Consider the following 27,958-nt stretch of genomic DNA (forward strand, 5'->3'; position numbering starts at 1 on the left):
GCTTCTTTGCACGCGACCTGCTTTGCTTACACCCGGACATACTAGTCGCTGCACGCCATACGTGCTCTCGTGTACCCGTCTTGCACTATCTTGTATTTAGCGTACTCCCGTGTACACGCCTTGTGTTCCTGAGTACTCTCCTTGCCTCCGTACACTCACCGTGTACCATCCTGTACACCATGCGTCCACGCTTTACACGTTCCTGCAGACACACTCACTCGTGTCTCCTGTGAGCCGGCCACCTGGTGCCAGCAGTCGTGGTACCTAACCCCCTTGGGCTTGCCCCTGACACTCCCTGTATAGGGGTGGTCCTCACTAGGTCAGCTCGCCCTGGGAGGGTTGGTGCTACGACCCAGTGGGTCCACTCCAGGAGTTGTCACACTATCTGTGTGAATGATGACGAATGCATGGACTTGCAAATGACTCATTAAAATTCCCCTCCCTCTGATATTACGTGTGTGGATAGGGAACTAGTTATAGAGTCCGACGCCACTCTGTAGTCAGCAATAATCTTTTTCGTCCTCGGTTGCGGCGCAGTACGCACGGTAGGTATAGAAGGATGCTGACCCTGTGTCTTGGGCCCGAGCCCTGTGACCATATACCGTGCGTGCATTCCGCTGAGACCTGTGAGTTCAACAGGCTCAGCATTTGTTTTTAACGCCTTGGCGTCTCTGTGAATTAACAGAGTCCGCCCAGCGCACACCGGGTGACGTTCAACCCACGTGCGCAATACCACCATATTGTGCGTCTGCCATTACATTGCAGCAGTGTAACACCTCTGTACAGTGGACCCCGGGTGGCGAACACACTTTCTATTATTTATTATTTAGTGCATTCCGCCGTCCCTAGCAATAATAACTTGCCTTTTAGGGATGCTTTGAATTAAATTTCTTAAGCATGACTGGATATCCAGGAACAATTCCTGAAACCGTATTATCTCTAGTCTATTAAGTAGAAGTGATCCCCACTAACTTTCTTACAGTCCAGAATTTTGTTAATCTCATACTTTGTATCTGGGTCTAAGGCAGAATCAGGAAATGTTTTGACTGTATGAGAAAATTTAAAGAGTACCAGACATTGTAGGAATTTAAAAAAAAAAAAATTGGCAATAGATGAAGAGCAAATTAATTAATTTTCATAACAATTTGCAATGAGGAATGGTCTTTGGAGCAGACTTTTTGCAATAACTTTTCAAACTAGTGTTTTGTGGAAAGCAACACTATTTCTAGGAAAGATGTTGGAAATAGTTTGACTGTGCCTGTTAGCACTCTTCTTCACAGCTGCAGCCAAATTGTATTGCATCTCAGTCAATATGTAATATATGTCCTGAGAGATACAGTTCACAAAAGGAAATAGATTATTTGGTGTAACTGGCATAGGAAGACGAATCTCTCAACTAGGAGATTTCCTAGAAGACTCTGAAATTGAATTATTGTTGGCAAATTTAGCCAACAGAGCAAATCTATCCATTTATCTTGATGGTAGCTGGAGAAAAATTGTAGATATTGCTCTATAGACTGACTGATTATCTCTTTGACCAATACCTTGGGGATGATAGTCCAAGGAGAATTCTAAGGAGATTTTTAAATTCATGCAAAGCACCTTACTTATTGAAGAAACATATTGCACACCACAGTCAGAGATTATGTGAGCTAAGAGATAGATAGTAGAAAAGAAAAAAATGTTTTTTTAAAAACACTTGATAATGGAAGAAAATAATACAATACAACCCAAGACTCTGTGAACCTTGGCAATTAAGGAACATCTGTAACAAAGACCATAGAAATTTCAGCCTACAACACTGGTGGTACAGGGAGAGACACTTAATGCGGAAATTTGAACTGCACACACTAATGGCAAAATTCTTTGTTATCTTGTCTGCATTGGAGCCACCAGTAAAATTGGGAAAGGAGAACAGCAGTTCACATAAATCCAGGATGACTGGAGAGCTTTTCAGACTAGAGAACATCCTTTTGGTGCAAAATAACATGAAGATGTTATAGCAAAAAAATGTTCAGGTTCTTTTACATCTTCACAGGCCTCACAGGACAAATCGCTAATTTCATGGTTAAGCATAGAGATGAGCGAACCTTAGAAGGTTTGGTTTGAATCAGCGAATGTAACGATGTTCGCCGAACGGTTCGTTGAACATATGCGAACCCCATTGAATTCAATGGGAAGCTAAACCAAATGGATAGACAACTCCTTCAGGGGGGCAAAAAGCTGCTAAAACAGCTCAAATAAGGGTTAGGCACCAGTAAAAGTGGCATCAATTGACCCAGAGTACAAATAACATAATTTTGCAGCATGGATGCATGTGACAGGGCTTTGACCAGCATTTCTAGCGTAAACATTGTTCAGTAAAAGGTGGATGAGTGACAGGTATAGGCCTTGTGCTCTGAGAGTTCTGCCAAATTCCGGCAACATGCATGAAGGGAAGGCAGCTTGGAGTCCAAACATTTCCAAAAATTAGAGGCAGACACCAGGAAATGTGGAATAAATTGACCCACAGTAGAAATTTGATAATGGCACAACATCAGTCAGCCATGGGCCATGCATGAGGTATCAGGCTCTGGGCCAGCATTTACTGCTTTGAATTTAAGTTTAACCCCTTCATGACCAAGCCTATTTTGACCTTAATGACCTGGCCATTTTTTGCAATTCTGACCAGTGTCCCTTTATGAGGTAATAACTCAGGAACGCTTCAACGCATCCTAGCGATTCTGAGATTGTTTTTTTGTGACATATTGGGCTTCATGTTAATGGTAAATTTAGGTCGATAATTTTTGCGTTTATTTGTGAAAAAACGGAAATTTGGAGACAATTTTGAAAATTTCGCAATTTTAAAATTTTGAATTTTTATTCTGTTAAACTAGAGAAGTATGTGACACAAAAGAGTTACTAAATAACATTTCCCACATGTCTACTTTACATCAGCACAATTTTGGAAGCAAAATTTTTTTCTGTTAGGAAGTTATAAGGGTTAAAAGTTGACCAGCGATTTCTCATTTTTACAACAAAATTTGCAAAACCATTTTTTAGGGACCACCTCACATTTGAAGTCACTTTGAGGGGTCTATATGGCAGAAAATGCCCAACATTGACACCATTCTAAAAACTGCACCCCTTAAGCTACTCAAAACTACATTCAAGAAGATTATTAACCCTTCAGGTGCTTCACAGGAACTAAAGCAACGTGGAAGGAAAAAATGGACATTTTAATTTTTCCAACAAAAATTTTCTTTTAGCATCAATTTTTTCATTTTCACGTAGGTAACAGGATAAAATGGATCCTAAAATTTGTTGGGCAATTTCTCCTGAGTACAACGATACCTCATATGTGGTCATAAACCACTGTTTGGGCGCACGGCAGGACTAAGAAGGGAAGGAGCACCATTTGACTTTTTGAATGGAAAATATGCTTGAATATTTTGCGGTTGCCATGTCACGTTTGGAGAGCCCCTGTGCGCCTAAACAATAGAGCTCCCCCACAAGTGACCCCATTTTGGAAACTAGACCCTCCAAGGAACTTATCTAGATGCATAATGAGCAATTTGAACCCCCAGGTGCTTCACAAATTGATCCGTGAAAAAAAAAAGGAATTTTTTTTCACAAAAATTTTCTTTTAACCTCAGTTTTTTATTTTCACATGGGCAACAGTACAAAATGGACCCTAAAATTTGTTGGGCAACCTCTCCTGAGTACAATGATACCTCATATGTGGTCATAAACCACTGTTTGTGCGCACGGCAGGGTTCAGAAGGGAAGGAGCGCCATTTGACTTTATGAATGGAAAATATGCTGGAATAATTAGCGGTTGCCATGTCGTTTTTGGAGAGCCCCTGTGTGCCTAAACATTGGAGCTCCCCCACAAATGACCCCATTTTGGAAACTAGACCCTCCAAGGAACTTATCTAGATGCATAATGAGCAATTTGAACCCCCAGGAGCTTCACAAATTGATCCGTAAAAAAAAAAGTACTTTTTTTCACAAAAATGTTTTTTAGCCTCAGTTTAGTCATTTTTGCATGGGCAACAGGATAAACTGGACCCTAAAATTTGTTGGGCAATTTCTCCTGAGTACACCGATACCTCATTTGTGGTCATAAACCACTGTTTGGGCGCACGGCAGGGCCCGGAAGGGAAGGAGCGCCATTTGACTTTTTGAATGGAAAATTAGCTCCAATCGTTAGCGGACACCATGTCGTGTTTGGAGAGCCCCTGTGTGCCTAAACTTTGGAGCTCCCCCACAAATGACCCCATTTTGGAAACTAGACCCCATATGGAGCTTATCTAGATGTGTGGTGAGCACTCTGAACCCCCAAGTGCTTCACAGAAGTTTATAACGCAGAACCGAGAAAATAAAAAATAATTTTTTTCCCTCAAAAAATGATATTTAGCCCACTATTTTTTATTTTCACAAGGCTAATAAGATAAATTGGACCCCAAAAGTTGTTGTGCAATCTGTCCTGAGTACGCTGGTACCCCATAAGTGGGGGGAGACTACTGTTTGGGCACACGTTGGGGCTTGGAAGGGTACCCCATAAGTGGGGGGAGACTACTGTTTGGGCACACGTTGGGGCTCGGAAGGGAAGTAGTGACGCAGAACCATGAAAATAAAAAATATTTTTTTTCCCTCAAAAAATGATTTTTAGACCACTATTTTTTTATTTTCACAAGGGTAACAGGATAAATTGGACCCCAAAAGTTGTTTTCCAGTTAGTCCTGAGTACGCTGATACCCCATATGTGGGGGGGCGACCACTGTTTGGGCACACGTTGGGGCTCGGAAGGGAAGTAGAGACGTTTTGAAATGTTGACTTGATGGAATGGTCTGCGGGCGTCATGTTACGCTTGCAGAGCCCCTGATGTACCTAAACAGTGGAAACCCCCCACAAGTGACCCCATTTTGGAAACTAGACCACCCAAGGAACTAATCTAGATGTGTGATGAGCACGTTGAACCCCCAAGTGCTTCACAGAAGTTTATAGCATAGAGCCGTGAAAATAAAAAATAATTTTTTCTCCACAAAAATTATTTTTTTAGCCCCCATTTTTAATTTACCCAAGGGTAACAGGAGGAATTAGACCCCAAAGTTGTTTTGCAATTTTTCCTGAGTACATTGATACCACGTATGTGGGGGTGAACCACTGTTTGGGCACACGTCGGGGCTCGGAATGGAGGCAGTACTGTTCGACTTTTTGAACGCAAAATTGGCTGGAATAAATGGTGGCGCCATGTCGTGTTTGGAGACCCCCTGATATCCCTAAACAGTGGAAACCCCTCAATTCTAACTCCAATCCTAACCCCAACACACCCCTAACCATAATCGCCACCCTAATCATAACTCTAACCACAACCCTAACCCCAACACACCCCTAACCCTAATCCCAACCCTAATCATAACCCCAACACTCCCCTTACACAAATCCCAACTCTAAACCTAATCACAAACCTAACCCTAATCCCAACCCCACCCTTAACCCTAATCTTATCCCTAACCCTAGCCCTAGCCCTAACCCTAACCCTAGCCCTAGCGTTAACCCTAGCCCTAGCCCTAACCCTAGCCCTAGCCCTAACCCTAGCCCTAACCCTAACCCTAACCCTAGCCCTAGCCCTAACCCTAGCCCTATTTTTAACCCTAACCCTATTTCTAACCCTAATTGAAAAATAAAAATATTTTATTATTTGTCCCTATGGGGGGTGATAAGGGGGGCGGGGATTTACTTTTTTTTATTTTGATCACTGTGAGAGTTTATCACAGTGATCAAAATAACAAAAAATGAATCTGCCGCCGGGAAAGGCCGGCGGTCGTACTGCGCATGCGCCCGCCATTTTCCAAGATGGAGGCGCCCATGGACCGGGACGGTGGGACGGCGGGACACCGGGACGGCCTTGGGGGGTTAGTGAGTATCGTGGGGGGATCAGAAGGTGGGGAGGAGTGGAGGGAAGGGGGAGGGGGCAGATTGTGACAGCGGCGACCGATCGCCGCCGTCAATCGGTGGCGGCGGCCGATCGGCGCCGTCAGTCAGCGGGGGGGTTAACTTAGTGTCTCCAGCCATGTCCGATGCTATTTCAGCATCGGCCATGGCTGGATTGTAATAGTTCATCAAATTTTATTGATGAAATATTACTATCGCTCTGATTGGCTGTTTCACTTTCAACAGCCAATCAGAGCGATCATAACCACGGGGGGCTAATCCACCCCCCTGTGGTGAAGCACAAAGGGTCCTGTCACTACGGGTTGGGTGACCTTTCCGTGACCCCAGTCACCCGACCCGCAGGGGGGCTTTGAAGTCATGACACAGGGTATGCGTCATGGGTCGGATTGGCACCGACTTTCATGACGCATACACTGTGTCACAGGTCGGAAAGGGATTAAGTTAAGACGAAGTTGGTGAGTGACCAGCGTAATCCTGCTGTGCTGGGAGCCCTGATACCTCATGCAACAGCTCAAATTGCTTTTCTGCTCAGCCACACTTAGGTGGCACAAATATCAGCTTTGTAGATTACTATTGTTAGAAACATTTAAGGATTTAGGTTCTGAAATGTGGACTACTGCCAAATCACACTATTAGCACAAACAATTTTGATTCTCAAATGTGGACTCCTACCTGCATTACAGTATTAGCACAAATGATTTAAAGCCTGAAATGTTGGTACCTTGTTGCACCACAGTATTAGCACAAATGATTTAGATTCTAAAATGTGGACTACTGCCTACACTACAATTGATTTAGATGCCGGATGGTCAATATGTCACAGAATCCTACCTAGCTAAGCTAACTAACAGTAAACTGCCTAACTATCTGACTACTTGCACCAGCAGCAGTAGCAACCTCTCTGCGCTGTTGCACTGATAAAAGAGCGCAAAATAAAATGTCTGCTTTATATATGGAGAGGAACATGTGACTTCTGTAGGCAATAAGAGAAGCCCTTGTGTCTGGATGATGTGGATGGTTACTGTGTCCTGATTGGCGGGGCCTGAATCTCCACACAATAAACTAATAAAAAAAATATATATATATATATATATATATATATACACATTTCCTGCTACTCCAACATCTCCCCACATCCTCTCCTCATCAAACACGTCTCCCCTATTCATCATACAACACCACTATCCTAGCCAATGTCCTCACAAAGGCGCTAGAGGAGATTTGCCAAGCTTTAGCCAAATTTTGCTGATTTTCTGGAAAAATCCTCGGAAATCCGAACACAAATTCAATTGTGCAATGTTCATGCCGAATTTGAGATGGCTAATGTTTTCAAACAAGTTCTCTCATCTCTAGATAAGAGCTCAAGGTCACCAATGGAATAATTTTTTGGCAAAGAATCCACTGGAATTATTTCTTAATCCTGAGGAATCTTTTGAGAGAACTGTTCCTACACCAATATTAGAGTCATCCACAAGAAAAAAATGTTCTGTTGACATCAAGATGGTATAGCACAGAAGCAGTAGAAAAACACAATTTTAAGACACTGGAAGCACTTAACAGCAGGACTCTACCAGTTCCAATAATTAACATCCGTCCGAGTTAGAGCCATAACAGGAGAAATTACTTTAGAATAATTTTAACTGGCAGTAATGATTTGCAAAGCCAAGGAACCGTTTAAGTGTTTGAGACCAATGGGTTGTAGCTAATCCAAAATAGAATTTTTTTTCTGGATCCAGGCACAGAAAACATGATAAGGCCGGGATCACACATGCGAGAAACTCAGACGAGTCTCACATCTTAATACCCGGCACTGCCGCCGGCACTCGGGAGCAGAGCGTGTGGCTGCATAGAAATACATGCAGCCACAAGCTCTGTTCCTGAGTGTTGCCGGATATTATGATGCAAGACTCGTCCAAGTTTCTCGCATGCGTGATCCCGACCTTATACAAAGAAGAGCAGTACATGATGCTCAAAAACACACATTTCTCCAAATTAGCATAAAGACAGTTTTGTCACAGTCTCTTCAGAATGGAGATTAGGATGACATCCAAAAAGACTAGGATGCACACTGCGTGCACAAGTATTAGGCAGAGCATTTTGACCATATAATTATTATTATGCTTTTTTTTATCACTCCAAACTGCATAATCTCGAATGCTTATTGGTTCGAAACATGTCAGTTGATGTGTATTTGTGTATTGAGGAAGGGTGTGATCTAAGGACATCAGCACACTAAATGAATGTGTGTACAATTATTTGGCAGCTTGTTTTAATCAGACCTCTATTTTTACTCAGACACCTGCAAGATGGAAGTGAGGTACTGCTATGGGCTTCTATAAAGCTGAGTTAGTTGCATCTTTTCAAGCTGAAGATGGACTCAAAATCACCTCGCAAGCCAACTGACAGTATTTAGAAGGCACTTTCTTCAAGCAATAGTAGAGAAAAAATTCTGCATGTTTAAAAAAACAGTGATTTTGTATGTAGGACAAGGCTTCATTAATGCATTGAAATACTCCTGTGATTCACAAACCAGAAGAGATGGGCGAACCCGAACAGTAAAGTTAGGCATCTGTACCAAACATCTACTGTTTGGGCATGGACACCGAATACGGACTTCATAAAGTTTACCTCTGGTCACTGGTGTGGGCAGATAGGACTACTGCTCCCATTAGCCTACGCCTGCTGCCACTAATAACAGTGAGAGTAGAAGAGGTTGTGCTCTAAATAAATAGAGCTGTCAGCTGTCAGCCTTAGCAAGGCTGGTTATCAAGAAAAGAGGGGTTCTCATGGTGTTTTTTTAATTATTTAAATAAACAATTTAAAAAAACTACATGGGACCCTCCATTTTTGATAACCAGTCATGCTAAAGCACACAGCTGGGGGCTGGTATTCTCAGGCTGGTAAGGGGTTGCTGATATTGCTCCCCCAGGCTAAAAACAGCAGCCCGCAGCTGCCAAGAAAAGGCACACCTATTAGATGGGCCTATTCTGGCACACTGCCCAGCTCTTCCCACTTGCCTTGTAGTGGTGGCAAGTGGGGTTCATATGTGTGGGGTTGATATCACTTTTGTTTTGTCTGATGACATCAAGCCCACCACTTAGCAATGGAGAGGAGTCTATAAGTCACCTATCCATTACTAATCATATAGTTGTATTGCAAATAAACACAGTCCCAGAATAAAGCCCTGTAATTGAATGAATGACACAGACTCCTTTTACCCCTTCCCGACATGTGCCATACATGTACTTCTCTGTGGGAGCTGCGTTCACGCAAACAGCAGTACATGTACAGTGGCATTATCACTTGGCCTCAGGCTGAGCGCTGCAGCGATCTGGTGTGGATGTCAGCTCTGTGTGAGAGTTGACACCCCCATCAACACCCACAATCAGTGCCAGCACCGATCATGGGCATTTAACCCCTCTGATGCCACGGTCAGTAATGGTCTCCATGGAGACCCCTGGCCACAAGATGTCCACGGGGTCCTTCACTGAAGGTGGCGTGTCGGTGCCTGCTCAGAGCAGGACCTTAAATGCCTCCTTCCCTGCCTGTCAGACAGTGATCTGATTCCCTGCAGTGCAGATGCATTGCAGAACATCAGATCAGCAATCTGATGATATACAGTAATGTCCCATACAGGGACAATGCAAAAAAGTAAAAAAAAAAAAAAAATTATGAATGTAAAAAATAGTACCATTGAAAATGTCATCTTGTCCCACAAAAAATAAGCCATCATACAGCTCCATCAGGAGAAAAATAAAAAATTGGCTATCGCTGTAATCGTAATGACAAGCGATCAAAAAAATGTCATGTGCCCAAAAATAGTGCCAATATAAACGTCACCTCGTCCCGCAAAAAACAAGCCATAACATGACTCTGTCGGCCAAAATATGGAGAAATTATACCTCTCAAAATTTGGTGATACACAAACTAGTTTTCGCAATAAAAAGCGTCTTTTATTGTGTGGCAGCAGCCAAACATAAAAACACGAGGAACGGAGTAAAAAATAAATAAACCAAATTCTTCACATGCTGTTGATTTTTTCATTCTGCCTCCCAAAGATCGCAGTAAGACTTGGCGCACATTTATCATGCACTCTATGCTGAGCGCTTACACTGGGTTTTCCATATAAATCTCTGAAATACGTGATTCAGATGGAACCCCAGGCAGAAGATTCCCTATAATAAGGCAGATTGAGGTACAGTGGACAACATAGGACCTGTGATCCGGCGGTTTAGGATTGCATAAAAGTGCCGTTGGCCACAGTTTTGTACACTTCTATAAAGAAGGACACCACTGAACAGAGGCCAGACGGAATTCAGAATAACTCTGCTGCCTCACTATAGTGAATGGATCCATCGGGGATATCATCTGTCACATCACTCAGCGGTTTAGATGGAAACCCTGATGTAAGTGCTCAGTGTAGAGCACTGGATAAATGTGTTAGGCACCAAGATTCTCCTGCTGCACAGGGTAGATCCCAAGCCTTGTCTGCCTCGACGGCCTACCATTCAGCTACAGCCGCTGCAGGATCTGCTCAGCAGAGACGTCGGTCCCAGCGTCTTGATCAGGCTCGAGGTATTCATTTGGCTACTGCTGACTCTCCTGCCAAGTCTATAGTAGCAAGCAATGAGCAGCTGCAGACTGATGCTCTGGAGACTAAGTCTGGAGATCACTGTACTGATCATGTCTGTGATCTGGCGTCTTCTCATTGGTGGTCAGCTGTCAGCTGCTCTGGTGATGTGGCAGTTCCAAATTGGCCCACGGGCCAGGTCCAACTAGAAATGAACCGTAAGTATAAAAGGTTCTGAGAGGTTCTCAGAGGCACTCGCTGGTGTGCTAGTATCTTTAATGTGTGATTGTGTGTGAAGTCTCTACCACTCTGCCTGTATGTGTGTCTTGTCTATATAGTTGGGGACTAAACTGATAGGCAGGCAGTTAGCATCAGTGTGAGCAATTAGGAGCTTGGTGTAGCATCCAGACTTCATGGAGCATGTCCAACCCATAGTCAGGGCTTTATAGTCTATTCCTGTTCCATTACCATGTGTTCATGAGGTTCTGTTGCAGAGTGGGTTCAGTCCATGTGCTTTGTCCTGTAACGGTTAACAGGACTTAGTACTTTTTACTCGTTAGTTCTGTTCCTCCCTGTGGAGTAACAGGGCTAGGAATTCTGTGTGTCTCTGATTGACTTGAACTCAATGTGCCATTGTTCTAATTAGCTGCAGTTTTACACCTCTTCATGGTGGACCCCGGGTTGCATTTGCAATCTGTCATCCAATTTATTCAGTGCAATAATAATAATAATAATCTTTATTTTTATATAGCGCTAACATATTCCGCAGCGCTTTACAGTTTGCACACATTTTTCAACACTGTCCCCGATGGGGCTCACAATCTAAATTCCCTATCAGTATGTCTTTGGAGTGTGGGAGGAAACCGGAGTGCCCGGTGGAAACCCACGCAAACACGGGGAGAACATACAAACTCCTTGCAGATGTTGTCCTTGGTGGGATTCGAACCCAGGACCCCAGCGCTGCAAGGCTGCAGCGCTAACCACTGAGCCACCGTGCTGCCCAATCCGTCAACCCTTAACAAAATGTGATCATAAACGTTATGTAAAATATTCCCAATAAAAGCTTCAACTCAATCCACAAAAAAAGCAAGTCCCCACTCAGGTTAATCATCTGTTAACATAAATATAGGGGCTTCCACATTACTGGTAGCACAAAAGCTCTGTAAAAGTGAAATGGCTCCTTGTCCCCCAAAAGAAATGCAGCAAGTTCTCCGCTCCCAAATCCAAATGCCCCCCTTCCCTTCTGAGCACCAGTATGCCTAAACAACATTTAGCGCCCACATGTTTGGCATTACTGTAGTGATGAGAGCCCACCTAATTTACTGGTGCGTGTCTCCAGAAGCATGAGCTGGGCATAATGTACTGACAACAGCAGTTTCTAGAAAACACCCATGGAGTAAAAATCATCACTACATCTGTAGATAAGTTCCCAAAAAGTTATAATTTCCAAAATGGGGTCACTTGAGGGGTAAATTCTGCTTTTCTATCACTTTATGGAATCAGCAAACTATTCTAGGAAAATCTGCGTTCCAGGAGGCAAATAGCGCTCCGTCTGTCCCGAGTCTCTCTGTATGGCTAAGTAGTCCTGCACAGCCACATATGAGGTATTGCCACATTCAGCAGAAATTGTGGTCCAATTTTTATCCATTTCTCAGTATGAAAATGTAAAACTTGGGGGTAACAAAGCAATCTTGGTGGTAAAAATGTAAATTAATTTATCCTCCCTGCTCAATGGTATTAAAGTCTGTAACACACCTGTGGTGTCAATATAATGACTTCACCCTAGATTAATTCATTGCGAGGTTTAGTTTGTGAAATGTGCTTACTCATGGGGGGATCTGCTGTGTTGGCACCTCAGGGGCTCTGACAATGTAATGTCACACTTAGACAAGTGCAGCAAAATCTGCACTGTAATATGGAGTTTCATTCTTTTTGAGCTTTGCACTGTGTCTCAGAAGTAGTTTTCGACAACATATGGGGTATCGGTGAACTCAGGAGAAATTGCACAACAATATTTTTTTTTATTTTCACGGTTTAATGTTATAAACTTCTGTGAAGCACCTGTGGGTTCAAGGTGCTCAATACACATCTATAAAAGTTCCCTAAAGGGTCTAGTTTCCAAAATGGTGTCATTTGTTGGGGGTTTCCTCTGTTTATTTAAATCAGGGGCACTCCAAAAGCAACATGGCATCCACTAATTTTTCCAGCAAATTTTACATTCAAAAAGTCAAATAGCGCTCTTTCCCTTCTGAGTCCTGCCGTGCACCCAAACAGCTATTTTCCTCCACATATTGGGTATTTGCCTACTCAAGAGAAATTGCACAAGAAATTGAATGGAGCAATTTCTCCTGTTACCCTTATGAAATTGCAAAATTTGGATCTAAAAAGATTTATCTGGGTAAAATGTGATTTTTTTTATTTTCACAGCTTAACGTTATAAACTTCTGTGAAGCACTGATAAGGAGAGAGTTAAATTAACCCTTCACGGTTGAGCCAGTGATTTCCAAATTATTCCAGTGTTGCTAGCAACTCAAATGACCACACGGAGACGGGGTCTCTGTACGGGAGGATCGAGGCAGATCACTAAGCCCCTTTATTTTAGTCACATCTTTTATAATCTTTTGCTTAATTATGCAAGGTTCTCAAGTACCAATAGCATAATTTTACTTTTAAGCCAATAATATTGCGAGAAAACCGGAAACTACATATATGTCCGTATCCAAATAGAAAGTAGTATAATGGCATATTCAGAGCAATACACTCCCCCCCCCCCCGAGCCCCTTATCTTGCACCTGATGGAAACAGTCTGGTTTCATGACAGGCCATGCCAATTATAAAAATTTATCTTACAACAACAAAAACGGAGAAACGAAACCTTACATTGAATGGATAAAACGAAACTTCAACTCTGATTTTAGTATTAACCCTTAATATTCCCTCCTAGATAAATTTTTTTAACACATATGCAGCATCAGAGGTGCTATCCCAAGCTAACAGCTTGAGGGGTACTGGTCTTCACATGACTGATGCCGTGTTACCAGTCATGGCTGTCGCGGCGCACCATCCCCCCTATATACTGCAGTTCACGAATAACAATTTTTGATGACGGTGGTGGAGATCTTTTGTAGGTAGCCATGTGCTTGGCTTCAACATCTTCATCAAGTAGCCTTTTGAGATCGGTACAGAGAAAAGCAGAGGCAACGACACCTTTGGTATCATCATTAGCTGTCGTAGTGCAGAATTTCCTAATACATACAGAAATACACCAAAGAACAAGTTTTAGTATCACATATACAACAAGGATACAGGCAGCAATGTGTAACAAGCTTTGTAAGATCCCAGCTATTCAGCCCCCAATTCCCTTAAATCAATTGGCTGAATTGAAAAAGGAGAAGGTGTCTGAACAACCAACTGTCCTTATTACGATCATTATCTTTAACGTATTAATCTCTGAGTCATTGAATATCTTCTAACTTTAACTTTTAACTTCTACCAATAATAATATGAAAAATGCGGAAAACCAAAACATTATGCCCATTCATTTGCTATTGGCTTGTTGGGTGATGAGGAGAACTTGATAGGGACCGTCATACAAGGGTTCTAGTCCGTGCTTCCTGACATGCCTTTTCACGACTACCAAATTACCAGGCTTCAGGTTATAACAGGTATCGGTTTCTGCTGAATCTGGAAAGGAAAAGAAAACTAGAACATAGGTGTTAGCAAGATTTTTACTAAGCAGAATAACATATTGAACAACACGGTCAGTCTCTTCTGATAACTGCTGAGGCTGGAAATTTGCAACTTGGGGCCTAGTACCAAACAATATCTCATATGGGGACAGGCCATGTTTTGCAATAGGGGTAGTACGAATGTGGTATAGTACAATGGGTAGGAGCTCCGGCCATGGAGCCGTAGTCTCCTGCATCATTTTGGTCAATTGTCCCCTCAGTGTGCCATTCAACCTCTCAACTTTCCCACTGGATTGTGGGTGGTAAGGAGTATGGAGGGCTACAGTGGATGCAAGCATTGTCAGAACTTCTTGGTACACATGAGAAGAAAAGGCCGGGCCTTGGTCACTTTCAACAACTTCTGGAACCCCATATCTGCATATAACTTCCATCACCAGTTTCTTCGCTGTGGTCTTTGCAGTCATGTTGGTAACAGGGAATGCTTCCGGCCAACTGGAGAACCGGGGCCCAGTAGAATTTTTGCACCAGTGCGAGGGCCTGATTCTTTCCTCGATGTGTAGGTCCATGTGCCCATATGGCAATAGCAGGGTACATCCGCTTAGGGAGACACACAAGTTGGTCCTTTTTCCAGAGACCAATATCCATTCGTGCCCCATCAGTCTTCCATTGCTTCACCTCTTCCTTTGGAAACATTCTCTGCATCGTCATTAAGCGGTCTAGCGGGGTCCGACAGAAAACTTCAGTCTGTTGTAGATCCTCAGGTTCTTGTAGGGTCAATGCTTCTTGTAACTGTTTACGCTGAGAGCGTGTGGTCACCATAGTTGATATGGTTGGTTCAACGGATAAGAGAGCGGCGGCTTTTGCTTGCATATCCGCAAATGCGTTGCCAACAGTCTGTGGACTGTTCCTAGGACCGTGCGCCTTAACTTTGATAATAGCCACCTGAGTAGGTAATTTGATCGAGTCCATGAGGGCTTTAACAGCTTCAGCATTTTTCACTGGGGTTCCGGCAGTAGTAATAAACCCTCGATTGGCCCATAGAGCCCCAAAATCATGAGCAATACCAAATGCATACCGTGAGTCCGTGTATATATTAGCCCGTTTGTTCTTGGCCAAAGTACATGCAGTAGACAGAGCCTGGAGTTCTGCTTCTTGTGCTGACTGCGAGGGCGGGAGCGCAGCTGCGTGCACTACAGTGTCCTCTGTCGTAACAGCGTATCCCGTGTGGAATCTACCAAACTCGCCAGCATATCTTGAACCGTCCGTGTATAACACCAGATCAGGATTTGGGAGTGGGTTCTCACTGACATTTGGTGGAGTAGCTGTTTCTTCAGTCAAAAGTTGGGAACAATCATATTGGAGGTAATCCTCATCACTGCCATCTTTCCTTATAGTTCATTATACCGTCTTTCAAGGCGTTGTAAAGGGGTTGCATTATGCGGGATGCATCCGGTATCCACTGACAACAATAAGTGCATAGTCCAAGAAAACGCTGGAGTTCAGTTTCATCTTTTGGGAAAGGAAGGGAGCTGACAGCTATTATTCTTTCTTCTGCGAGGTGTCTGACACCCTGAAGGAGACAGTGACCCAAGAATATCACTTGACCAAGGCAGAACTGAAGTCTCGAGGCCGAAACCCGACAGTTCAGTGCTGCCAGATACTTAAGGAGGCTAACAATGGCAGAAATGGCAAAAGACACCTGCTCATATTTTTTTGCAAACTGGTTGGGACTGTTTTGGGCCCCTTGTGACATAGCAGGGACGACAGTTAATATGGACAGTTAAGTGAATACAAACAGAAACTGGCAGTCTGGGTATAACGGAATGCTAAAGAAGGCATTGGTAAGATCAATAACTGTAAACCAAGCAGCATCCTGGGGTATTTGGGACAAAAAAAGTATGAGGATTAGGCACCAGGTTTGAGAAACACTTTTACTGGTTCTACAGGCATTTTCCCTATATCATTTGGCCCTTTTGACAGGAGTTTAGATAGTATCTCTGAGAGGTATGGGGTGAGTCATTGATCCTCAGGCAATATTGAGGGTGGATCTGGGCCTATCAGGGCCATCATAACTGTAGGAAGGGCATGCAAAATACAGATTTTCTCACTGTCTTCATCTACATAGGGATTATATAACAAAAAAAAAAAAAACCATCTGACCATCATCTTGGAATTGTATTCAGGAGCGGAACTGCGATAATAAATATCTCCCTAGTAAATTTACAGGGCATGTGGGAGAGATTACAAACTGGGCAGTAACTTCGGGGAAGGGTCCCACAGAAATAGGGTTTATAAAAGTATATTAATTGGGTCTACCATCTACTCCGATCAAAACAGCAGGGGAATGACAATCTCTGATAGTGCTCGAGTCTGGCGCATCGCCAGAATTAGCAGGGAGGGGCTGAGGAGCAGGATTCCCAGTAGCTGAAGTCTGAGGGGGGGGCAGAGTTTGCTGTGTGCTCCAGTGATAAGAGATTGGCTGTGCACTCGCAGCTGCGGTGGGGGCGAAGGGGGATATGGTGTGGGCTAAGATTTTTTTTTTCAAATCACCACTTTTAACTATTTCCCTGACACATTAACCTCGATCTCAGTGTCGTCTCCGTTAATCACATTCTCAATTCTCTCCTGTACCACAACACTTTCTGTCTTTTTCACAGTGTTAGACAATTTTCCTTTTTCCACATAGCAATAAAAACAATCAGAATTCACTTCCTCTGTTCTTCCTAACACCTTCGTCACACAATTCATGTGCAACAAGTTCCACCCAAACATCAAACTCACCCTCAACTCTTCAAAATCCCAAATCCATTTTCTAGAACCTACAGTCAAGCTCTAAGGTACATTCAGATCTGTTCAGACAATGAGGATAGAAAACTACAACTACTATCACGCCTATCCTCAAAAAGCCCTCTCTTGACCCATCCTCTGTATCCAGCTATCGCCCTATATCACTTCTCCCCTATGCCTCCAAGCTACTGGAACAACACGTCTACCTTGAACTGTCCTCCCATCTCTCTTCTTGCTCCTTCTTCGACCGCTTACAATCTGGCTTCCGGTCACACCACTCCACTGAAACTGCCCTTACTAAGGTCACCAATGACATCTTAACCGCCAAGAGCAAGCGACACTACTCTGTCCTCCTCCTCCTGGACCTGTCGGCTGCCTTTGACACAGTGGACCATTCCCTATTACTACAGACCCTCTCATCTCTTGGCATCACAGACTTGGCCCTATCCTGGATCTCATCATACCTAACAGACCGGACATTCAGCGTCTCCCACTCACACACCACCTCCTCACCTCAGAGACCTCTGCTCTCTCTCCTCACCTCGCCCCCTATCCGTCGGAGTCCCGCAAGGTTCAGTCCTTGGACCCCTGCTCTTCTCCATCTATACCTTCGGCTTGGGACAGCTCATAGAATCTCATGGCTTTCAGTATCACCTCTATGCTGATGACACACAGATCTACATCTCTGGACCAGATATCACCTCCCTACTAACCAGAATCCCTCAATGTCTGACTGCTATTACATCCTTCTTCTCCGCTAGATTTCTGAAACTTAACATGGACAAAACAGAATTCATCATCTTTCCCCCATCTCACGTGACCCCCCCAATGAACCTATTCATTACAGTAAATGGCTGCCCACTCTCCCCAGTCCCACAAGCTCGCTGCCTCGGAGTAATCCTTGACGCTGATCTCTCCTTCAAACCACATATCCAAGCCCTTTCCACTTCCTGCCGACTTCAACTCAAAAATATTTCATTCCTTAACCAAGAATCTGCAAAAATCCTAGTCCATGCCCTCATCATCTCTCGCCTTGACTACTGCAAACTCCTGCTCTGTGGCCTCCCCTCAAACACTCTCGCACCCCTCCAATCTATTCTAAACTCTGCTGCCCGACTAATCCACCTGTCCCCTTGCTATTCCCCAGCTTCTCCCCTCTGTCAATCCCTTCACTGGCTCCCCATTACCCAAAGACTCCAGTTCAAAACCCTAACCATGACATACAAAGCAATCCACAACCTGTCTCCTCCATACATCTGTGACCTCGTCTCCCGGTGCTTTCCTGCACGCAACCTCTGATCCTCACAAGATCTCCTTCTCTACTCCCCTCTTATCTCCTCTTCCCACAATCGCATACAAGAACTCTCTACCACAACAAATCAGACTCTCACCTACCATCGAAACCTTCAAAAAGAGCCTGAAGACCCACCTCTTCCGACAAGCCTACAACCTGCTGTAACCACCGACCGACCAAACCGCTGCACGACCAGCTCTACCCTCGCCTGCTGTATTCTCACCCATCCCTTGTAGATTGTGAGCCTTCGCGGGCAGTGTCCTCTCTCCTCCTGTACCAGTTATGACTTGTATTGTTAACATTATTGTACTTGTTTTTATTATGTATACCCCTCCTCACATGTAAAGCGCCATGGAATAAATGGCGCTATAACAATAAATAATAATAATAATAATAATAATCACTCAGAAAAACATCGCAGACCTCCAACCCATATTCCACAGAGACCACAGACTGAGAGCAATATTCCCGGAACTGACACTTCTCTCCTACAAACAGCCTCCCAACCTAAGGAATATCCTTGTCAGAAGTACCCTCACATCACCTTCAGAGACAGGCACAGTCCCTGTAACAGTAAGAAATGCAAGACCTGCCCCCACATATCACCAACAGATAAAGTCCCCATACCCAACACAAATCAGGACTATAAGATCATGGCAGATCTAAAAGTCCTAATATTGAAAGGTCATTTTTCATTTTTTTTAATAGTGACAGAGAAAGGAAGATTTGGGAGTTTAAATTTATAAATATGTTCCAATCGCTAACAATAGGACTGAATTTGACACCTGGGTTCATGACTCATTACATGGACACAGTTCACACCTCCACAAGAAGGTCTTCAGATCTCTAATAGAACACTTGGTCCTCATCTGCATGTGTAACAAAAACCTTAATTTGATTTCCTTGATGTCTATAGCTAGCATCATCTCATGTCCTGTTGTAATTCCTATTTAAATGTTGCCATCTTTTCTCAGTGATTCACTTGTAATCTAGCCTGATGAAGGGGCCGCCTGAGCCCTGAAAGCTTGCTTGCAAATATAATTTCTCTGGTTTGCCAATAAAGGTATCACACCTTGAATAATTACATCTATTTTTCTGGCTAACACGGTACCACAATTTTATTTTGTATTATACATGTGCCAAGCCACAAAATTCTTCTTTTCCTTCCACAGATTCTCTCATTTACAGCTAAATACCCTTACTTCAATTGTGCACAATACTGGAGCGGCCATCTCAGTTTGTTCCACCGGGTCAATAATCCCCCTCTGGGATTGCCCAAAATTCGTGGTACTCAGTGAAAGGAGGAGGGCGTCTCAGACTCTCCCTCTGGACACCTCTGGTTATATATATATATCTATATATACCTGAGTTACGTATCCTACCCATCTTCGATCACATGACCACCCTGATTACTAACAGTGAATTCTGCAATTCAGGATATTTTGACTATAAAGAGAGCCACAATCACTGGTCAATCCGGGGTGTCCGTCCCTTATGAGGTACGGTTCGAGCACTGGGCCCCCAACGGGACTACACCTCTATATGATTCCACCCATGAATCACCCCACCACGGGGACAAACCTCAGATCCTCTTTGCAGCAACAAGCACAGGAAAACCACACCAACGGTCAGTCTGAACAGTATAACTGCCAACTTACCGTGATTGTGGGGGGTGATCAGTCCCAATTTTCCAACACCTGTGTCCGCTCCGAGAGTCCTTTGTCTTGTTGTCCTCCGGGGGCAGAGGCGTCCCTGTTCGGGGGCCCCACGTTGCGCGCCAAGTTGATAAGGAGAGAGTTAAATTAACCCTTCACGGTTGAGCCAGTGATTTCCAAATTATTCCAGTGTTGCTAGCAACTCAAATGACCACACGGAGACGGGGTCTCTGTACGGGAGGATCGAGGCAGATCACTAAGCCCCTTTATTTTAGTCACATCTTTTATAATCTTTTGCTTAATTATGCAAGGTTCTCAAGTACCAATAGCATAATTTTACTTTTAAGCCAATAATATTGCGAGAAAACCGGAAACTACATATATGTCCGTATCCAAATAGAAAGTAGTATAATGGCATATTCAGAGCAATACACTCCCCCCCCGAGCCCCTTATCTTGCACCTGATGGAAACAGTCTGGTTTCATGACAGGCCATGCCAATTATAAAAATTTATCTTACAACAACAAAAACGGAGAAACGAAACCTTACATTGAATGGATAAAACGAAACTTCAACTCTGATTTTAGTATTAACCCTTAACAGCACCTGTTGGTTCAAGGTGCTCAATACACATCTAGATAAGTTCCCTAAGGGGTCTAGTTTACAAAATGTTGTCACTTTCTGGGGGGTTTCCACTGTTTAGGAACATCAGGGGCTCTGCAAACATGACATAGCGTCCACTAATTATGCCAGAAAATTTTACATTCAAAAAGTGAAATGGCGCTCCTACCCTTCCGAGCCCTGCTGTGTGCACAAATAGTAGATTTCCCCACATTTGGGGTATCCTCATTCTCAGGAGAAATTCCACAACAAATTGTATGGTCAATTTTCTCCTGTTACCCTTGTGAAAGTAAAAAAAATTAGGTCCAAAAGATTTTTTTTGTGAAAGAAAAGTAAATGTTTATTTTTTCCTTCCACATTCCAAAAATTCCTGTGAAGCACCTGAAGGGTTTATAAACTTCATGAATGTGTTTTTGAGTACCTTCAGGGGTGCAGTTTTTAGAATGGTGTTGCAACAATTATTTGGGTACTAAGGAATCTAATTGTGTGGGATAAAACGGAACTGAGACTAAAGCTGAGGCAAACAATGTATTTAACAAAGTAAGAATTTGAACCAAAAATAATAGAGAACTTCCTGCAATAGTAACGAAGTACACAGCACAATTATAGAAATGAACAGCAAACTGAATAGCAAGGCAAGACCGCTAATATGCAAAGTCCAGAATTAATATGAAGCGAGAGTAAGTACGGCACTTAACGTAGTTGTCTAGCAATAATATGAGCAAGAGTGCGCACAGCGCTTAATGTAGTAGACCAGCAATAATATGAGCAAGAGTGAACACAGCACTAAATATAGTAGCACAGCAATACACAGGTGGAGCATTAACAGGAGAAGGTTACTAAATGTACCTTTAGGGCTGAAAAGTCCCGCTCAAGTCCAGCACAGCAACCCACACAGAACACAGTCCAAGAAGTGATAACAATGTCAGAATCTCTTACTGACCACAGCAGTTCCAGAGATGAATAGCTCCACACTAGAAGTCCGGACTATAAGAAGCACTGGCCAGGATCAGGAAGCCAAACAGAAGGCTGAAGGCAGCTGTAAGTGGAGGGGCAGAGCACAGAGTAATGAGCAGCAGCAGAAGGAACTCCAAAAGCAGACCAGGAGGAGGCTTATAAGCCAGCAGCAACAATATACTCAGGCAAGGAGGATCTTCTGAGCTGGACTTAATAGCAGGACAGACAGGAAGTTCCAGGACAGGGTGAGACACAAGACTCCAACTTGTACAAGGGCAAACAAGCTCAAAGGAAAATCCGGAATCCTTTCAGGTGTGACTTTTGGTACTTCCTGTCATATAGGTCCTTCAAAGTCACTTCAAGTGTGAGGTGGTCCCTAAAAAAATGGTCTTGCAAATTTTGTTGTAAAAATTAGAAATCACTGTTCAACTTTTAACCCTTTTAACATCCCAACAAAAAATATTGTTCAAAAATTGTGCTGATGTCAAGTAGACATGTGGGAAATGTTATTTATTAACTATTTTGTGAAAAATTGTAAAAATATCAAAATTTTTGCCAAATTTCTGTTTTTTCACAAATAAATGCAAGTCATATCAAAGAAATTTTACCATTATCATGAGGTACAGTATATCACAAGACAACAATCTGAGAATCAGTAGGATCTATTGAAGTATTCCAGAGTTATTACCTCATAAAGTGACAGTGGTCAGAATTGTAAAAATTAACCTGGTCAGGATTAGTGTTGAGCATTCCGATACTGCAAATATCGGGTATCGGCCGATATTCGCTGTATCGGAATTCCGATACCGAGTACCGATATTTTTTCAATATCAGAATCGGAAGTTCCCATAATGCAATGAGCCACTGTTGTGGCTCTGATTGGCTGCCGAAATGACGTCATCATAATGCGCGGTCTGTGCGCATCATGATGCGCCGTCAGTTCGGGCCTTCCGGAGGTCTGTGCCGACTGTCCGGGGGTCTGTGCAGGCTGCAGTGGTCTGTGCAGGCATTGTCCGATGGGACTACAAGTCCCATCGGGCGATGCCTGCTACCATGATGGTGATTGACACATTAGCCAATGATGGGACAGTAGTAGTCCCATCATCTGGCTAATGTGTTGAATGTAAAAAAAAAAAAAATACATACTACATACATACTACATACATGCAACATACATGCTACATACATACTACATATATACTACATGCATGCAACATACATACATACTACATATATACCACATGCATGCAACATGCATACTACATATATACCACATATATACTACATGTATGCAACATACATACATACTACATATATACCACATGCATGCAACATGCATACTACATATATACCACATATATACTACATGCATGCAACATACATATATACTACATATATACTACATGCAACATGCATACTACATATATACTACATGCATGCAACATACATACTACATATATACCACATGCATGCAACATTCATACTACATATATACCACATATATACTACATGCATACTACATATATACCACATGCATGCAACATACATATATACAACATATATACTACATGCATGCAACATACATATGTACAACATATATACTACATGCAACATACATACTACATATATACTACATGCACGCCACATGCATACTACATATATACCACATATATACTACATGCATGCAACATACATATACTACGTGTATACTACATGCAACATACATACTACATACAGTATATACTACATATACACAGTGGCATGCAAAAGTTTAGGCACCCCTGGTCAAAATTACTGTTATTGTGAACAGTTAAGCAAGTTGAAGATAAAATGATCTCTAAAAGGCCTAAAGTTAAAGATGACACATTTGTTTTGTATTTTAGGCTAAAAAGTAATACACATATTGTAATTTTTTCACATTTTAAAAATTACAAAAAGAAAAATGGTCCGATGCTAAAGTTTGGGCACCTTTGGAGATTTGTGTGCTCAGATAACTTTGACCAAGTCTTCAGACCTTAATTAGCCTGTAAGGGATATGGCTTGTTCACCCTCAATGTTAGGAAGGGCCAGCTGATGCAGATTCCACAGGTTTAGAAACACATAGCCTCCTCTAACCTTGTGCAAAAAAACAGCCACCATGGGTTCTTTTAAGCAGCTGCCTAGCACTCTGAAAATGAAAATGGTGGAGGCCCACAAAGCAGGAGAAGGCTATAAGAAGATAGCAAAGCGTTTTCAAGTTGTCCTTTCCTCAGTTCAATATGTAATTCAGAAATAGCAGTTTACAGGAACAGTGGAGGTCAAGATAAGGTCTGGAAGGCCAAGCAAAATTTCAGAGAGAGCTGCTTGTAGGATTGCTAGAAAGGCATATCAGAACCCCCACTTGACTGCAAATGACCTTCAGAAAGATTTAGCAGATTCTGGAGTTGTGGAAATTGTTCTACTGTTCAGAGACACCTTATCAAATATGGCCTTCATGGAAAAGTCATCAGATGAAAACCTCTCCTGCACCCTCACCATAAAATTCAGCATCAGAGGTATGTAAAAGAACATCTAAACAAGCCCAATGCATTTTAGAAACAAGTCCTGTGAATCGTTGAAGTTAAAATAAAACTCTTTGGTCGCAATGATCTAAGGTATGTGCAGAGAAAAAGTTGCATAGAATTTCAGGAAAAGAACATCTCTCCAACCATTAAGCATGGGGATGGATCAATCATGCTTTGGAGTTGTGTTGCAGACAATGGCACAGGGAACATTTCACAGGTAGAGGGAAGAATGGATTCAATTAAATTTCAACAAATTCTTGATGCAAACATAACACCATGTGTAAAAAAGCTGAATTTGAAAACAGGATGGCTTCTACAAATGGATAATGATCACACACATCAAAATCCACAATAGACTACCTCAAAAGGCGATAGCTAAAGGTTTTTCAATGGCCCTCACAGTCCCCTGATTTGATCATCATTGAAAATCTGTGGCTAGTCCTCAAAATAGCAGTGCATGCAAGATGACCCAGGAATCTCACAAAAATGGAAGAACTTTCCAAGGAAGAATGGATGAAAATCCATCAAACAAGAATTGAAAGACTCTTGGCTGGCTTGTTACTTAAAGTGCTTACAAGCTGTGATATTTTTAAAAGGGAGTGCTACTAGGTACTCACTATGCAGGGTGCCCAAACTTTTGCATTGGCCTATTTTCCTTATTGTAATTTTTAAAATGTAAAAAATGACAATATATGATTTTTTTGGCCTAAAATACAGAGAAAATGTGTCATCTTTAACATTAGCCCTTTTAGAGATCATTCCATCTTCAACTTGCTTAACTGGTCACAATAACAGTAATTTTGACCAGGGGTGCCCAAACTTTTACATGCCACTGTACTACATGCATGCAACATACATATATACTACATATATACTACATGCAACATACATACTACATATATACTACATGAATGCAACATACATATATACTACATACATACTACATATATACTACATGCATACTACATATATACCACATGCATGCAATATACATATATACTACATGCACACTACATATATACCACATATATACTACACGCATGCAACATACATACTACATATATACTACATATATACTACATGCATGCAACATGCATACTACATATATACTACATGCATGCAACATGCATACTACATATATACTATATGCATGCAACATACATGCATACTACATATATACCACATATATACTACATGCATACTACATATATACCACATGCATTCAACATACATATATACAACATATATACTACATGCATGCAACATACATATATACAACATATATACTACATGCATGCAACATGCATACTACATATATACCACATATATACTATATGCATGCAACATACTGTCACGCTCGCGCCTTGGCTGAATGGCACGAGCCGGGGGTTGTGGCCCCACTGTGCCACAGACCAGACTACCCTGGAAGGGGCGTGACTGCGACAGCTACCTTGGTCTTCACTGGAGCCTCTGATGGTGAGGTCAGGCTTGTGCGGCAGGTAGCTGCCGGGTGCCACTCCAGGGTGGTGTCTGGCTGTGGCTGCTGATCCCACTCGGGAACAGGACACCTGGACAGGTGCGAGTGACAAGCAGGCTGAGACACTGGGCAAGCAGGCACGGCTTGGTACACTGGCAGGCAGGCACAGCTTGGAGACACGGCTTGGAGACACTGGGCAAACGGGCACGGCTTGGAGACACTGGGCAAGCGGGCACGGCTTGGAGACACTGGGCACGGCTTGGAGACACTGGGCAAGCGGACACGGCTTGGAGACACAGGGCAAGCAGGAGTGGTATACGAGAGAACCGGTTTGGACCTGTTCACACAGGAGATGCAGGCATGGATCCAGGCAGGAAGGTGTGGTATACGAGAGAACAGGCTTGGACCTGTTCACACAGGAGATGCAGGCATGGATATAAGCAGGAAGGTGTGGTATATGAGAGAACAGGTTTGGACCTGTTCACACAGGAGATGCAGGTAGGCAGAGCCGCAGGAGTGCGGAGCAGGCAGAGCCGCAGGAGTGCAGAGCAGGCAGAGCCGCAGGAGTGCGGAGCAGGCAGAGCCGCAGGAGTGCGGAGCAGGCAGAGCCGCAGGAGTGCGGAGCAGGCAGAGCCGCAGGAGTGCGGGGCAGGCAGAGCCGCAGGAGTGCGGTGCAGGCAGAGCGGCTAGGGAGCCGTGCAGGCAGAGCGGCTAGGGAGCCGTGCAGGCAGAGCGGCTAGGGAGCCGTGCAGGCAGAGCGGCTAGGGAGCCGTGCAGGCAGAGCGGCTAGGGAGCCGTGCAGACAGAGCGGCTAGGGAGCCGTGCAGACAGAGCAGCTAGGGAGCCGTGCAGACAGAGCGGCTAGGGAGCCGTGCAGACAGAGTGGCTAGGGAGCCGTGCAGATGCACAGATAAAGAGGACACAAGGAAAGACACGGCAGGGAAGGAACCACAAACAAGGAGACTGACAGACAGAGGTAAGACTGAGTTCAGACAGAGGCACAGGGACAAAGACTCAGGGGCCAGGATATTCAGCCTCCCGGCAGGCAGACAGGGTACAAAGCAAGACTAGAGAATCCTCCAGAGAAGGAGACAAACAGAACAGGGCCTGGCTAGCTCAGCAGCGGAATACTAACTGAGTATAGACATTGCTCAGGCAATGTTTCAGTGGGAGTGGCGAAACTAAATAGTCAAGGGCTCCAGGTGGTTGGTCAGGGACAGATTACACAGGTGCACCCAGACCGCATAAGAACCAGAGAGTTCAGGCGCCGCCCCCCTATACACACAGTCAGGAAACATGGAGAGCAAGCAGGAAAACAAGAGGCATAGCACATGGAGCTCAGGGCTGGCAACAGACAGATTTCACAGCATGGTTTGAAGGAGAAAGTAAGTTGGTGCGCTGGGGATGGGAGGCCATGCCGTGATGCCAGCAGGGTTGTTACAGTACCCCCCCTTTACGGCCCCTCTTCCTCAAGCCTGCCAGAATGACCTGAAGAAGGAGTATGGGACCACACACAGTCCAGGTTGACACGACATCCTTCACGTAGGGTGGAATATGTGTGCCATCAGGAATCCCAGGGTGCCAAGCTTCTTGGTGCCCGATGGAGTCAGCTTCCAACACCGAGGGTATAAGGACTTGGATCTCTTCCTCCAGAGTGGAAGAAAGCAGGGACCTGGAAGCCTCAGACTTGACCCCTACATCAGCCGGCCAACTAGAAACAGCAGACACCCTCACTGAGTCTAACTTCAGCCCAACATGCCAGAAAAATTGGACCTCCTCCTCCCGATTGGTGAGGAACGGAGATACGTAGGCCACTGTTCCAACCTCTTCACCCACCTGCCAAATGGAAGCTGGAGGCATACATACAGGGAGCCACTTCAGCCTGTTACCCTGAAAAAACTGAACCACATCCTTCTGGTTAGAGGATGAGAGAAGCTCTGTCTTGGGACCCTCACCCCTAGGCCACAGGGGAGCTGAAGGCATACACTCTGGATCCATCTTCAGCCCTTTATCCTGGGGAAGACAATCAAGAGGCAGGGGTGCTCTTGGGAGCAGAACACTGGTATAGTCGCTGGGGATGTGTGAGGAGACTGAGACCGCCTCCCCCTCTTCAGAGGCACCCTCACACCTTGACTCGGCGACTAGCAAACCAGGCGAAGAAGACGACCTTGATTGAATGCGACGCAAGGGAACCAGACACCTCTTGTCACTTGATTGTTTCAAGCACGGTGCCCTGCTAGGTTTCCAGACATAAATGGGTGCTAGAATCTCTGGATCACAATGACCCATGGGCATACCAGTCAGCAGGTGGAAGATGAACTTCTTCGTGTATAAAGCTCCGACCTGGAGCTGTAGTTGTCCTTGCAGGACTAGACTATTCTCAAAGAGGGCTCGGCCACCTTTAGATGATGCCCATGCCGGGTTC

Source organism: Dendrobates tinctorius, unplaced genomic scaffold (genome assembly GCF_039654945.1).
Source record: "Dendrobates tinctorius isolate UK_male_01 unplaced genomic scaffold, ASM3965494v1 ptg000064l, whole genome shotgun sequence".
NCBI lineage: Eukaryota > Metazoa > Chordata > Amphibia > Anura > Dendrobatidae > Dendrobates > Dendrobates tinctorius.